This window comes from Apodemus sylvaticus, chromosome 3 (genome assembly GCF_947179515.1).
Source record: "Apodemus sylvaticus chromosome 3, mApoSyl1.1, whole genome shotgun sequence".
Lineage (NCBI taxonomy): Eukaryota > Metazoa > Chordata > Mammalia > Rodentia > Muridae > Apodemus > Apodemus sylvaticus.
In genome coordinates this window covers 48,169,069-48,173,507 of record NC_067474.1, presented here as the reverse complement: position 1 = coordinate 48,173,507, position 4,439 = coordinate 48,169,069, and the positions used below count along the sequence as shown (strand labels likewise).

The window sequence follows — 4,439 nt, the reverse complement described above, 5'->3', positions numbered from 1 at the left end:
AAGCCCACCTCCAGTGACACACCTCCTTTAAGAAGACCAGACCTCCTAATCCTTCCTAAATGCTCTATCAAGTGGGAATCAAGCATTCAAATATCAGAACCCATGGGAACCATTCTCATTCAAATCACCATAGCCTGAACCATAGCTTCTATGTGCTCACTCAGAGGAAATACTTCCTAGATTATAGCAAAATAATGTTGATTTTTTTTTATTAATCAGAGATGACTCTTCAGCCCTAACTGATCATCAACCATAGATTTTTAATCCAAATTATCACGTGAAAGATCTTGACATAATCTTTGATTCTCTCTGAAATTTCAAACCCACATAGTCTACATTTCTATCATCATTTTATTCTAAACACTCACAACAATGGCTCACTAAGATCTGACCACTCAATAGTTTTCCCAGCCCCGAGTTTCAAATGCTCCCATGATATGCCTTCCTCCAAATAACATAGGCACATCATAGCAACACACCTCCTTTTCTGGTACCTATTTTTATTATTATTTCTGCTATTGTGATAAAATACTCTTATGAAACACAGGGAACTTTGAGAGAGGAGAGTTATTTAATTGAGGCTTTACTCACTCCTCAGACTACTCTAAGCTGTGTCAAGTTGACAACTGAACTCACCTCTAAAAACACTAGGAATTCTTAACTGTGTTGATTAATATTTGAGTACTATATTATGTTCCTTAGGTGTGTGTGAGTGTGTGTGTGTGTGTGTGTGTGTGTACCTGCCAATATCATGCTATCTTTGTTACTTTGATAGTACAGCATAGTTTGAAGTCTGGTAATACTTCCTCTTTGGCTGTGTTCTTTCAGTTTAGGATTGCTTTAGCTATTCATGTTCTTTTGTGTTTATACATAAAATAGAGTTTTTAAAAGATTGTTCTGTGAGGAATATCACTAGAATTTTGATTGAGATCACATTGACTTGGTAGATTACTTCAGGTCAGAGAACAATTTTCATATTATTAATTTTGCCATTTCAGAAACCTGAAAGATATTTTCAAAACTTTGTGTTGTCTAACTTTGGGGCTATCGTGTGGAAAACTTTCACCCCCCCTCTTTCTGACTAGATATTTTTTCAGCAAATTTATTATTGGAATATCTATATAGAGGCCAATAATTTTTATACATAGATTTTTGCATCCTTCTACTATAATGAAGGCATGCATCGAATCTGAAACTTGTCTGTGGGGAACTTTTAAATATAGAATTATGCTATCTGCAAATAGGGATAGCTTAGTTTCTTTCAAATTGTATTCCTTTTATAGCTTTCTCATTTCTTATTGGACTAGCAAAAACTTCAAGTGTTATATTGAAATAGAATGGAAAAAGTGTAAATTCCTGTCTCATTCCAGATTTTAGAAGAACTTCTGTCATTTTTCTCATTTAATATTATGTGTTACAAGTTTGTCACACATTTATTTATTTATTTATTTATTTATTTATTTATTTATTTATTTATTTATGTTTTTTCGAGACAGGGTTTCTCTGTGTAGCCCTGGCTGTCCTGGAACTCACTCTGTAGACCAGGCTGGCCTCGAACTCAGAAATCCGTCTGCCTCTGCCTCCCAAGAGCTGGGATTAAAGGCGTGTACTACCACCGCCCAACTCTTTTTAAAATTTTGATATACATTACATTTATTCCTAATTTCTTCAAAATATCTACCATGAAAATATATTGGACTTTGTTACGTGTCTTTCCTATATTATGAGATATCATATTATTCCTGTCTTTACATCTGTTAACATGGTATATTTATTGATTTTCATACTGTCTCAGGCTTCTATTATTGTGATAAAAGTACCATGACCAAAAGCAACTCGAGGAGGAGAAGATATATTTGTCTCAATCAACTACACTGTTGAGAGAAGCTGTCAGGAACTAAAGTAGGTCAGGAACCTAAGCCAGAGGCCATGGGGGAATTCCGCATATGGGCTTGCTCTCTTAGGCTTGGACAATTTGTTTTGTTATACACCTGCCCAGAGATGGCACTCCTCACAGGGGACTGGGCCTTACCACATTAATCATTAATCAAGAAAATGCCTGACAAGTTTGTATAAAGGCCAATGTGGTGGGGATGGTATCTCTTCTCCGATGAGTCTAATCTGATGGGGGCATTACCTCTTCTCAGATGAGTCTAATCTGATGGGAGTGTTACCTCTTCTCTGATGAGTCTAATCTGATGGGGACATTACCTCTTCTCAGATGAGTCTAATCTGATGGGGGCATTAACTCTTCTCAGATGAGTCTAATCTGATGGGGACATTACCTCTTCTCAGATGAGTCTAATCTGATGGGGGATTAACTCTTCTCAGATGAGTCTAATCTGATGGGGGCGTTACCTCTTCTCTGATGAGTCTAATCTGATGGGGACATTACCTCTTCTCAGATGTGTCTAATCTGATGGGGGCATTACCTCTTCTCAGATGAGTCTAATCTGATGGGGACATTACTTCTTCTCTGATGAGTCTAGTCTGATGGGGGCATTACCTCTTCTCAGATGAGTCTAATCTGATGGGGGCATTACCTCTTCTCAGATGAGTCTAATCTGATGGGGGCATTACCTCTTCTCAGATGAGTCTAATCTGATGGGGGAATTACCTCTTCTCAGATGAGTCTACTTTGTGCCAAGTTGGCCAGAAAGTAACTAGCACATATTTAAAAAAAATGCATCTTGGGTATGAAATCAAACAAATAAACACTTCCAGGAACTAAATAAAAATGAAAACAGCACAAAACCTTTAGAACATGTTAAAAGCAGTTCTAAGAGAATAGTTTATGGCCCTAAGTGCCTACATAAATATCAGAAAGAGCTCAAGTATGTAAATTAATGATGAAATTCAAAAGGTTGAGAGATAAAGAATAAATAAAATTCTAACTCAGTGTATGAGGCAAGAAATAATTAGTATCAAAGCAGAAATCAATGAAATAGAAACAAAACAATAAAAAGTGTCAACAAACCTAAGGGTTGGTTCTTTGTAAAGGTGAGCTCCTGCGAGTTTCTTCCTGCTGTGAACATTGGGGCTCTGGCCTCTGTCTCCTGGCCACCTCTACCCATGGTCATCAATCAGCAATCTGAGATCCTGCCTCAGTCCAAGAAGCCAAGACCAGCTTTTGTTCCAAAGCTGGAAGACAATCGACCTTTCCCAACCTACTCAAGGGAGAAAGAACAGCAAGAGGCGATTGAACGCATCACTGAAGTACAAGATGGAATAGACAGACCTAATGAAGAAGCCAGTGAGGACCTGCTGAAGGAACAAAAACATTACAAACTCTGCCAACCATTTTTTTTTCCAGAAGAGGTCAGAATTGATCACCGAAATCCAAACCCTTTGAATTGGAACATTTGTCAACCCTCCACAAGGTGTCTGCACTGCTTGGGAAGGAAAACGAAGAGGCTCTGCATTCTTTCACCAGAGTTGAAAGGACAGAATTTGAAGACACTAAATCTGGTTAAAGAATCGATTCTTATTTTGATGAAAATCCTTCCTTTGAAAGTAAAGTTCTCTCCAAAAAATTTTATCTGAATGAGAGTCGGGAGCCATCTCCAAAGTCCACAGAAACCAAGTGGACAACTGGAAAGGATTTGACAAAATGCTCGTCAGATGCAGGATAAGGCCAGCAGGAAGAGGCAGCACGAAGATCCAGAAGAGCTTCTTTACCCCATTTACTGAGCATTCTGATGCTGGTACAGATGAGTTAGGAGAGGTCATCAAAGACATATGTGGTCAAATACCTCTCAGTACTATTTGGCTCCCTATATAGATGAAGATGAAGATGAAGATGAAGATGAAGATGAAGATGAAGATGAAGATGAAGGAGAAGAAGGAGGAGAAGGAGAAGGAGAAGGAGAAGGAGGAGAGGAAGAGAGAGAGGGAGAGGGAGAGGGAGAGGAAGAGGAAGAGGAGGAGTAGGAGGAAGAGGAGGAAGAAGAGGAGGAGGAATAAGAAGAGGAATAAGAAGAGGAGGATCTGTAAGATATTGATGAAGGAGGGGATGAGGATGAAGGTGAAGATGAGGAAGATGATGAAGGGGAAGAAGGAAAGGAAGAAGAAGGTGAGAATAACTAGCACAGAAGACTGATGTATTACAGCCTTCTTTTTATTTATTTATTTTTTAAATTTTCTCCAGTCCCTGGGAGCAAGTTGTAGTCATTTTCCTCCCTGTCACTCTTGTGTTCAGTCACCCACTTTATGAGGTCTCTCAATAACATGGTGATCAACTTATTTGGGAGAAAATACCTTGTGGAAAATACAATAGGAAAAGAATCTCTGCTTTTCTGTTCTAAATTCATTTTTTGTCCTTCCTTGATTCCAAAACTGTGGATTCAACACCACTACCATACTCTGTGGGAAAAAACAAAGCCTTCCAGCTATGGTGGCTCGGCTGGAGGCTGGGGAGGGGGGGTGCTAGGCCCCTGTGG

At 38.9% G+C, this 4,439-nt stretch overlaps 1 pseudogene; it reads left to right on the top strand.

Annotated features, from left to right (window-relative positions):
- Positions 1-3,072: 3,072 nt before the first annotated feature.
- Positions 3,073-4,086, top strand: LOC127679855 (protein SET-like; annotated as a pseudogene).
- The last annotated feature ends 353 nt before the right edge of the window (positions 4,087-4,439 follow it).